This window comes from Tenrec ecaudatus, chromosome 8 (genome assembly GCF_050624435.1).
Source record: "Tenrec ecaudatus isolate mTenEca1 chromosome 8, mTenEca1.hap1, whole genome shotgun sequence".
NCBI lineage: Eukaryota > Metazoa > Chordata > Mammalia > Afrosoricida > Tenrecidae > Tenrec > Tenrec ecaudatus.
In genome coordinates, this window is record NC_134537.1 from 159,209,504 (window position 1) to 159,221,659 (window position 12,156).

At 39.5% G+C, this 12,156-nt stretch overlaps 1 long non-coding RNA gene across 9 annotated transcripts in view; it reads right to left on the minus strand.

Moving 5' to 3' along the window:
• LOC142455321 (uncharacterized) overlaps positions 1 to 12,156 on the minus strand; it is a 151,512-nt gene that overhangs the window by 115,534 nt on the left and 23,822 nt on the right. For all 9 annotated transcript variants that reach the window (XR_012785766.1, XR_012785770.1, XR_012785773.1 and 6 more), the window contains one exon: positions 8,304 to 8,403. This is a non-coding gene — a long non-coding RNA (uncharacterized LOC142455321). The remainder of the gene's footprint in view (positions 1 to 8,303; positions 8,404 to 12,156) is intronic.

Genomic DNA, 12,156 nt, shown 5'->3' on the forward strand with positions numbered 1-12,156 from the left:
TAATAAGGAAATCCTAATGGCTAACAACTGGAGGTCAAACATCCCAGAAGGAGATAAGATGCAGAACATAATGTAATGCAGGTTTACTGATTCCTTCTCCAGTGTTTCCCAAAACTTTTTATCACCTTCTGGAATAAAAATTATGTGCATACAATATTGTATGCCTGACCTAGCACAGTTAGAAGCTTAATGAAGATAGCAAGGGACACAGCAAGGGAGATCTGTTGCATTTTTATATTTTACAGTTCTCACTCTGATTAACGAAGTCAGGCAAATAGTATGAAAATATGTGATAGTAACCAACTTCTATATACCAATGAATAAAACACCTCAGTTCCTTTTGGAAGTTTGACGCTAAAGCAGTCTGATTATTAGGGCTTTGGGTTCTGATTTCATGCTTTTCCAACAGCTTAGCTTGTAATTTGTTTCCATCTCATAAAAATAATGTGTGAAGTCATTAAAATCCCTCTTCATTTTTCACCTGAAGATGTTATATGGCACAATATTGTCAAGTAGCAGAGCGTGTTTCTGCGTAGTCTCTTATCCCAGTCTGTTATTAGATCTAAAGTAAACAAATTAAATTAGCTTGTAAATCACTGTTTTATGGTAAAGCAAACTCTTGACACTGAATTGTAGTATTTGAACCATTACTCAAATTTAAATTTACTCCTGTCACTAAAATGTAAAGCAGGCAAGCCATCCATTCATCCACCTGTCCATCCATCCATCCATCCATCCAACATAACTTCACAGAACACTTCTCTTATACTAGACTTTGGACAGTCTAGGGAAACAAATATTTAATAGAATTCAGTACTTGCATAGGAAGAGGCAAGATGAATATCTGTAGCATGATGAGTATGTTAATGAAGTCTGTCGATTCTCTTGGGATAGAGATGATATCAGGAAAATATCCCCCCTAAATTAGATTTCACGTAAGAGATGGATTGCAAACTAAAGTTTTGAAGAATCATGGGTAATTCATGGGTTTTGTGGTGAGGATGAGTTTTCCAGGGACCAGATTGTGCAAAGGCTCAGAAGCATCATGAAAAACCCATGTGTGTTACTTTGTGCTTGGTCTGATTTCTATTATATTGATTTTGTTCTTTTTTTAAAAGCTGGGGATTATCTCTGTTGTATTTTGTTATTGTTGGTCATCATCTTTGCTCTGCTATGTGTTTTCTTTGTTTTCCAGTATATGAAATGCAAGATGGGCGAATCTATAGAGACAATATCTACATTAAGAGTTCCTAGCGGGTATGACAGTGGAGGTAGGGGCGCGATTGGGAGCTAGTATTGAGGAGTACAAAAAAAGAAAGAATACTTTGAAACTGACTGTGGTAGTGATTGTACAGTACTGCCTGAGATGATTGAATTACTGAATGTTATGATATCTAGATTATGTCCTAATAAAGTATTGTTTTTTTTAAAGACATGTGTGTTAACAACCTGAAAAAAAGGTACTGTATTGCCTATGGAGATTCGTGCGACAAACAGTGGAAGAATAAGTTGGAGAAGAAGACAAAAAGGCTTATAAAGGGCTTCACAGCATGCAAAGTAGGTGACCTTAAATCCTGAAGACTACTAATATTCATTCTGGACTCCAGGAACTAATGTTAGCTATCCATAAGCTAGTTGCAACATTATATATTTTGTCTGCTAATACATATATGGAACTGGAAGAGGTTGGAATGCTATGTAACTGGGATAAGACTTTCAAAGAAACCTTGACCTTCAATTATTTGAAAACATTTCTCTAGGCAAGAATCTACCATTGTAAATTTCCAAGAAATGATAAAGGCAATGCTTCAGAAATTCTTGGCATGCAATTAAACCATGTGCTCTCCATGTCATCAATGTGAATAATGCAATTGTGTGTGCGTGTGATGGAAGGAACATGACTTTTTGTGATCAAGTAGAAGAATGTAAAGATTGTTGGTCAGATTTACAGATTCCTTAATTTGGGAAATGTGTCTTTCTTCAAAAAGTTAGTAGCTCGAGAAGTCCTCAAAAAGGTGTTTGGGGAAACAAAGTGTTCTATTTGAGAGTACTTGCTGCCACTTGCCTACAGGTGGCATGGCATTTGAGGGAAGGATTTGTGGGCAGTGCTTTGGGTCTGAGGGCCTTGCCCTGAATGAAACATTGAGTGGCTGACGCAGCCACTGGCATTAGCACCAGCATTTCCATATTCATCGCTTCTACATGATATTTTTATGCAAATGCCCATATTTTATCAAGGGTGAAAATGCAAAATCGGGAATCTCCTCCGGGAATTTACGCATGGGAGTTGAAACAGGATTTGAACCTTGAACTTGCATTTATAATGCAAATTACCAACACGTTGGTAAAATGTGATGCACATTAACAATAAACAATGGTATGGTCAAGAATACATGCTAAACTCTTCTGATGAATGAAGCAAAATATCCAACAGGGTTCCTAGTGTGCCACTTGGTGAGAGTGAAAGTCATGGCAATCTGTATTTCAAATTGCATATTTAATATGGATGAAGAGGACCTGGCCTCGCAATCTCTGGACTAGAAGATCTGAGTTAAATTAGATTGAGACCAGAGAGCATATTATTGAATACTGGGAGTTAAATTAAGTGTATGTAGTCAAGTTGAAATGGGAATTTGGTTTTGTCAAGAGACAAAAGGAATATTAATTATAGAAAATAAAGTGGGCTATTCTAAATATGATCCCACTTTAATCTCACAACAACTATGTAGGACTCACATTGAGCCTCCTTACAGAGATTCTTAAAAATGAACATGAATTTAATAAGTAACTTATCCAAGGGATGAATCTGAGATTCTCTGTATTAATTTGATAATACTTGTCCTTCTAATGACAAAGCAAACAAAACAAAATGCCAAGTTTCAATAGAAGTTTATTTCCTCTCCTGATCAAAACCATATGGATGTTCTTTGGGGTCAGAATTTTCCTCATAGTAATTCTATTATTTAAATTCCTGTGAGCGTGTTGAAAATCCATCCCCAACATTCATGGAATGCTCTGCTCCTAGTCAGGAAAGAAGGTAACTAAAACCTTCCAATTTGCAAAATTTCAGGGCAGACAGCTAGTCACCAAGTCCCATGTAGAGGTAAGAAGACATCACACTAAGTTACCCAATGGCTAAGCGCTCAGCTGTTCACCGTGAGGTCAGTAGTTTGAACCCACCCACTGCTCCTTGGGAGAAAGAGGGGACAGGCTGCTTTCGTAGATTACAGCACGGAAAACCTTGTGAGGAATTGCTCTCTGCCCTGCCGGCTCACGAGGAGGCAGAAGCTACTCAAAGTTTGTTTTTTGTTTTTAAGTGCTATAACCGGTGAGTCAAGTCACCAGTCTGCTTTTCTTTTAACAGCCAAGTGTGTCAAGGTCCCTTTCCTAGGGATGTGGTGCAGGGGCTACACGAATGTGCATAGATACAGCGTCTAAAGATTTCCCTCCATAGGTCTGTGTAGCCATCCATCAAGTGGATTCTGACCTATAGCAACGCACTAGGACAGGGAAGAACTGACCCTGGGTGTTTCTAGACTGCAACTCTTTACAGGAGTCGAAAGACTCACCTCTTCTCATGGAACAGCTGATGAGTTGAACTGCTGAACGTGTGGGTAGCCACGGAACACATCACCATTATGTCACCAGGCACTAATACTCATCTATATGTACATATTTGGACCTATTTCTCTGAGGATGACCAACTTGTTGCTTCCATGTACTCTCTGCTTTGTTATGATGTGTTAACCTCCCAGGCGTGACTTGGCCTTTGTGAATGCGTGCTGCTAAAAATATTTCCATAGCTCCAACGCTCATGGTTTGGGTAACTAGCGCCTAGTCATCTAAGTTTTAAAGCTGTACAATTTAACAACTCAAGTACTGTCGTCTAAGAAGATGCCCTACACATATATAGATTCCTTTTTTCAACAGTGTTTTAAAATCACATATATCTATGTTAATCTAAACATGAGCTAAAATAGAGTCTCACTGATGACTGTTACCATAGATGGATTTTCCTTTTCTTCGTCTTTAATTACACCCTCCCACTGCAACAGAGGTACTTGTCTTTTATCATTCATATCCATGGACTCAATTGATCAATCCCAGTATAAATGTGCATGGAATGGTAACAAAATTATTAACTCAGTTCTGTGGGAAACTCTCACCCCAAGACCAGTAATTCTGTAGTCCGTTTCCTTTCTTTTGCCTTCAGCATTACATGCTGAGCTCATCTACAAAGTGACTTACCTCATTGTTTCCCCCACACATACCTTCAATGAAGTTATTTAGTTTCCATATTTGTAATATATAGTTTAGGTCCCTGAGGGGCACATGCGGTTTGAGCGTCACCACTACCATAATGAGCAGTATGGCAAACCCAGCTAGTGGGATCATGAAAAAGGAGCCGTAGCTACCTGTAAGGACTGCGGCCAGGAAAACCCAATGGTGCAGTTCACGCAGCGTCACCAGGAGTTAATGTACTCCACAGCAATGCTTGCAAACATTGTCAGATTGTTTTTTAATCATATGCAAGCAAAATTGTGCTGAACATAACTTAAAACAGTTTCAAGAGTATAAAATAGTTTCAAGGAGCTGCCAAAAAAAGTCAACCTGGATTCAGAAGACGACATGGACCAAGATGTACTGTGCTGACATTCTATGGGCCGTGAATGAAAGCAGAAATTACCGGAAAGATGTTTAATTGTGTCTTAATGACCGGGTGAATCTAACTCACTGTGATAACATTGTAAAGAAGGGGAATTCCACAGCATTTCACTGTGCTCATATAGAATCTGTACATAGACCAAGTTCCTTAAACAGAAAAGGTGATTTAAAATCAGGAAAGTATACATTAAGTTTGTGTTCTTACACTGCACCTGTTTTCTATCTGAGTAAATAATCGAACAACACAGACTGTGTGAAAAAGAATGTGGTATCAGAGGGAGCTACCTATTCATTCACAACCTGCAATGTGTAAATGATACAATGTGGTTTATAGGAAGCCAAGAGGATGCTAATGAAAGATTATCACCTTCAGTAACAAATGAAGATAAAAATCTCCACAACTGGAAAAAAGAAGCAATATCATGTTTCAGGATTAAATATTGATGCAATCAAGATGTTCATTTCACTTGGATCCACAATCAATGCCCATGAAAGCAGCCCAAGACATCAAATGGGCTGGCCATAATCCATCAATCATCAATCACAATCACCCTGGACCCAGGAGAAGCTGAAGTGCCAATCCTGAGATTCTGAAATAGGATTAAAAAATGATGGAATTTTCCATGAGCGTCTTTATTTTTTTTAAGATCATTTGGTTGGGGACTCTTACAGCTCTTATAAAAATCCATCCATCGATTGTGTCAGCGCATTTCTCCATATGTTGCCACCATCATTTACTAATCATTTGCTTTCTATTTGGGCCCTTGATATCAGCTTCACCTTTTTCTCTCCCTCCCCCCCTTCCTACCCTCATAACCCCTTGATGAATTATAAATTATTATTATCATATCTTGCACCAACCGCAGTCTCCCTTTACTCACATTTCTGTTGTTTTTCCCCCTGGGGTGGGGGATGGGAGGTATACGTCAATCACCTTCCTCATATCCTGTCCCTACTTCCCCCCTACCCTCCTGGTATCTCATTTCTGTTCCTGGGGGGTTTATCTGACATGGCTTCTCTGTGTCCTGAGCTCTTATCTGTACCAGTGTATGTGCTCCGGTAACCAGAACTGAAATGCAGACCTGGGGTCATCTATGAACCTTTTATAACCCTCTCTTATAGACTCTTTCAAAATGTTGATATGATTTTGTGTTTCTACCATCCATGAAGGAGTTATAGAGACATAACAATATTCTATATTCAATATTTAACAACTGGAACTTTAAAGACACTTGCTTGAGGCAGTTCTTTGTTTTGAAAAGTTTTGGACATCCTTGTCCATCCCAATCATTGGGATGGACAAGTATGTTCTCACATCATTCAAATTCACTTGTGCAGAGAGGTGTCATCTACCCCTATAACAAACAATTATTTCTATGAAAAGTCTGAAAAGTTTATGTTATGATGTTGTTGTTGCTGTTGTGTTAGGTGACAGAAAACAGTGAGGGGGGCTGTGTACGCAGGCCTTCCAAATCCAGTCTACAAGCATAGTAGACTATCTTGAGTTATTTTTACCTTTCTTTCACCAATTGCTTTCTAGACTCCAATTGTAATTTATAATCTCAAAGCTTTCTATGTAAGTTATAGATTTCCTTCACAATGCATTTCAGAGAGGCCAATGTTAGCTATGTAATACGTGTTGAGAATACTTTTAAATGCTGTTAACTTCCTCTCATAAGACATGTGATTTGAGCTTAAGGCCTTTTATTTGTCAACTGGTACCAGTCGGTTGTACATAGTAAAGGTTATTTCATAAATATTTCATCTTGGCTATTTTCCACTTATTGATGAAAACTAGTGGGACACATTATAAGAGCAGAAACAAGGTCAACAGAGAGCTGGGCTTCTAAGACTCTATTCATGGAGCCCTGGTGGTGCGGGGTAAGGATGGAGACTCGCTGGAAAACCCGCATTGGAAACCCTCCTGCCTCTCTAGAGTTGCTCTAAGCCAGAATCGATTTTCATGATAGAGAGTGTTGTTGTTGTTGTTGTTACTGTTGTTTGTAGCCACTTTGGGGGAGAAAGAGGAAGTTGGCTGTTTCCGCAAGTATCTACAGTTTTGAAAACACAAAGGAGCAGTCCAATTCTAGGTTTGGAAAATTAAGGGTCTCTGGTGCCACCAGATGTAGGTTTCAATCCTCCTTTGCCTCTTTTCAGTTCTATGACCAACCCTCTTTGACCTTATTTCCTAATCTGAAAATGAGAGTTCTCAGAGGCTTATTGGAAAAATAAATGCTACACCTTGTCTGACTACTATATTTCCAGGACCTTCACCTGTCTTATTAATATATTTCCATGACCTGAAATTCATTTTGGTTGCTACCAAACCAATATTTGTTGCTGTTTTAAAATTGTCTTTTGAAGGCAAGGATTTTTAGAAACTGAATTATTTTTGGGGTCATAAATAAATTAGAGTTCATGCATTTTATATGTTTATTAGTTACCTGTTGATTTCTAATTAAAGATTCATCCTCAGGAGTTTGTACAGATAATAAGTCTGTTGCTAATGGTTCTCTGGGCTGGTTGAGCAACTCCAGTGGCCTTGTGTCTGCATTTATGCAGAGGATGTGTTGGGGCAGAAATAGTCAAGATTACAGCATTTAAAAATATGATATGTGATGCTGATGCTTGGCTGGGCATTGCCATTCTCTCCAGATGTCTTCTCATGTGCCAGCAGACCACACTGAGCTTGTGCATATGGTGGCCAAAGGATTCTGAGATGCAAATTTTACTGTGACAATGATCCTTTAATAAATCAAATGGTAGGTTAGAAAGGGGGAGCTGCTGACAAGGATCTACACATCACCTCCTCCCTGGGGGATGGAGGACAGAAACGTGGGTGAAGGGAGACAATGAACAGTATAAGATATGACAAAATAATAACATAAATTATCAAGGGTACATGAGGGAGCGGGGAGAAAAGGGAAAAAATGAGGAGTCGATATAGAGGTCAAGTAGAAAGTGTTTTGAGCATGAGGAAGGCAACATATGTACAAATGCACTTGACATACAAAAGATGGATATAGGGATTGTGATCAAAGTTGCATAAGCCCCCAATAAAATTATTATTTAAAAAAACAAGAGACACAATTAATTTCAATAAACAAACAAGCAAACAAACAAAAATATAAAGTGGTAATCCAGGTAGAAATGCTGTGGTGATTAAAAAAATACTCCAAGTTCTAGACTTTTAATGATTTTACTTATCTGCTTAGTGAGATAAACACATTGCATTAATTAAAATTTAGCTGACACACTAAAAAAAGAGAAAAAAAGTTCACCACCATCAAGTTATTTTGATTCATAGCGACAACACCATATAAGCTTTCAAAAATTTTAAATTCTTAAGGGAGTAGGAAAGCTCATCTTTCTCCCTCAGAGGGGCTTGGGATTGAATCCCCAAGCCTTGCAGTTAGCAGCCTGATAGTAACCCCACCGCATACCAGAGCTCTGAGCTAACACATCTATAAGACAAGAATACCTAATAGGTCAATGATTCTCGATACACAATGCATTGGTTTAAATTCAAACTCCTTCTGTCCCCCCTCTTAATCTAATTGTGTAATCATAAGTGGTTCATTTGGAATATTAGCTTAATATCCAAGCTCTAAAATATCACTACAAATTTGATGGCTTACCACAATATAAAATTTCAAATTCTTGTTCTTCTTCTTCTTCATCATCATCTTCTTCTTCTCCTTTTAACATTTGTGAGGGTCCCAGATCACTCTCAGTGAACTGAAATCAAGGTGTTAACATGGATGAATTTCTTCTGAAAACTTGAGAAAAAAATCTTTTTCTTTGACTGTCTATCTTGTTCTCAAAACTGTCTGTATTGCCCAAGTTGTCCTTTCAGCACTCTGACCTCTGTGCCCATTGTCACATCTCCACTTCAGACGATGACTGATTTCACAGGAATCCTAATGATGAAACTGGGCCCTTTGTGTAATCCAGCATAGTCTCCCCATCTCAAGATGCTTAGCATAATCGTATCTGCAGCATCTCTTTATATGGAAGGTACCAGAATCACAGGTGTCAGGGGTTAGGACGTGGGATTATTATTCTGCCTACCATGTTTGATCAACTCGTAGTCTAAACCTCTGCTTTCTCACCTGTTAAGGAGGAAACTAGAGCTTTCTCATTAGTTTCTATGATGTTCAATGAGTTAAATCTATGGAGTTTTTACAAGAATGGCTGACACAGTGTAGCTCCCTATGAGTAATAGATTTTACTGTTCTCATGACCAGTCTTCTTTCATTCAGCTTGCTGTATCAGAGTCAATTATCCAGCCTAAATGCTTGATCTGAATTCTGAAGAAAGCGCTCATGCTCCTCACCCCCGCCCCCCATTTGTAATTGTAATTTGGCTGGAATCTAAGGCCTCAATTCATTTATACTCAGTGAACGCATTGAATATTAAGAACCAAGTTCTGGTAAATATAGTTCAAATATAGAAAAGGTATTCAAATGGAAAACTCTAACACAGTTAATAAAAGAATTCCTGAGGAATTACTAGGTGTCACAGTGCTGTGTGCTTATACATATATGTGTTTACCCTATTATTACCATTTTGTAAATGAAAAATAAAAACACAAAGTATAACCCAGAGTGGTTATGTGTACCACAATCCCATAGCATTTCAAGGCCTTTCCAATATGAACATTGGACTTTGATCAAAACCCATGTGTTTTCCCTGGATTTTTATTAAAGGGCTTCAGTGCATACTGCCTTTTACATGTCTATGTGTCTTCCTGTTAACAAAGAGAGACTGCTTAGGCTGGGATTCCTTCGATGTCTCCAAGTAAACGGAATAGAGAAGCAGGAAGCCTGATCAGTCCGCATGGGGATATGCAAGCACAACTCTTCCGTGACTCAACCTAAAGGCAGCTAGAAAAGGTATTCCTGTAAAACTCCTGGAAAACTTGGGCAAGTCTTAAAGTTAAACAAGGTACTTAGACCAAGTCATTTAATTGCAGCTCAGAAAAGGAGTATAAAGAAAGTGGTTACAGAGGAGGCAAGGGAGAAGTAGGGGGAGTGAGGGTGGGTGGAAATATATTTTCCCCAAAGTGGGTAGTTTCCAACCTGGGTGGTCCATCACAAACGTGGCTATTGAGTTCTGGGCCACTTAGTTTGGGCACCAGCGATGCTCTTTATAATCTTTTGGGGCCCAAGGGGGGGTAAAAAAATGAAAGTAAACAGAAGACCCAGGAGATATTGTGAAACTGTGTAGTAGGACATAGGTGGTAGAAGCATCCTACACATTAATGTCAAACGTGGTCCAGAGACCAAACAAAACGGAAATTCCAGATGATGCCCCGTGGGACCATAGTTTTGCTGTTGTTGTGTCCCCCCCTGACCCCCACCCCCCAACCTCATTTAATGTTTATAAGGATGATGAGACTTCTTCTTCTTACATTCTTTGGGCATGCTATCAGAAAATACCAGTCCCTGGAGAAGTATATCATGCTTGTTAAAGTTGAGGGGCAGCGAAAAAAGAGGAAGGCCCTTACTGAGATGGATTGATATGGTGGCTCCAACTGTGGGTTCCGGCATGGGAACAAAGGGGCGGATGGTGCAAGACCAGGCAGCGTTTCCTTCTGTTGTGCATGGGATTGCTAAGAGTCAGGACTGACCCCAGGGCACCTGTGGAAGTTACATAATCTGGTGTCAATTTGAGGGTTAAGAGTCTAGGGGTGGAGTCCAGTCTATGAATCAAGATATAGCCAATGAGGCCTCTGTGTGGGCATGGCCTTCTCCTGAGGATTCTGGGAACGCTGGTATCTCCTCCTTAGAGGTTAGAGATACACACACACTCACTCTCTCTCTCTCTGCTCACTCCCTGTGAGACATCCCTGAGTAGAAGCCACATGCACCTACCCTGATGCAACCAGAGCCCTGGGAGCTGGAGAAGCCACATGGACAGCCCTGCCAGCATTGAGATGCTTACACTGCCACTGGATTCACAAGACTTTCCACCCACTGGCCTGTGATCTTCTGGCACTCCGCATCATTGCATGTGTTTCATGGATGTAAAGAGGACTTTATAGATTGGAATTGGACATATGGGCTAATTTTTGACTTATGGAATTGATCTTGATCTGGCTGGACTGTTTTCTCAATATTCAACTGCTCTTGTATATAAAACTCTTTCTTGTACACATAAGTGTCTATGGATTTGTTTCTCTAGTCTACCCAGACTAACAATGTTTGTAATAAGCCTGAGAGCTCAGTATTATCTCATTTTGCAGATGAGGACATTCAATATCTGAGAGAGTAATTAATTTTGGTGAAGTCACAAAGCGGTATGTGGCAGAATAATATAAAATCTTGACAGTGTTGTTCTGAGTCTAGTGAATTATGCATGAGAACTCCAAAATTCTTGAACTTGTGCATTTGTTACAAAATGCTTTCCTATGCTTGACATCTATAGCTCTATATCAGTGTCTCAGCAAAAAGACAAACACATACACACACACACACAAAAAAAACATGCAAACAAAATGCAGATGGCCAGTCAAAGGAACAAGTTAAGTATTTCATGAAGGGCTCAGCTCCTGAGCTGTGGGTAAGGCTAAGGGACGAAGCCCAATCGCCACCTCAGCCTCAACATCTGACATACCTGGAAGCCATTACTTGGAGAGACTAGAACCAAAAAAAACAAACTCACTGCCATCAAGCTTACCCATAGCAGCCCTGTCAAGGAAGAACTGCCCCTGTGGGTTTCTGAGAATGTAACTCTGAGAGAGTAGAAGCCTCATCTCTCTCCTGAGGAACAGCAGGTGATTTCAATGAGTTACAACTGTGTCATCAGGGAAGAGGAAGCAGTACTATAGAACCCATGAGTAATGCTGCTATGTCATAGGGTTGCCATGCCGGGGCTTTGAATGTTAATGGAGACATATAACTACTTTTAAGGGTAAATCCTTAGAAATCTCTTCACCAGGTTCAATATGCTGCTGAGATCTCCCACTGTGGGATTGACTGGAAAGGAGGTGGTGACAGAGAAAATAGTCAAAATCAATGATCCAGACAAAGAGGGAATTGTATCTGAAATTGTCAAAAGAGACTATCCAGCATGTGTGCTCACTGCAAAACTTTTCATGACCTGGTTTAAGGAGTCACATTCCATTACACCCACTTTATGGTAGTCCGTAAGACAGTTATTCTATGTGTGAAATCACTGTTGATTTTACAGCTGCTTTATCTTTGTTTCACATGCACATGAAAACCGCACAAAAAAGGAACACAGAACTCATGCATTCAGACAGTCGTTTTGGTAAACACATTGACTCTACTGTAAAATATCAGTCAAATGAACAAATCTGCCTTACATGAAAGGTTCTAAGAAGCAAGGAGGGGGAACTTCACCTTCCTTACATTGTACAGGTTATCAGAAAGGGACAGTTGATAGAAAAGGACAGGATATTTGGTTTAGATGCAAGTGATCAAAACAAGAAGCCCTTGGTGAGATGAGTTAACATAATAGCCAAAA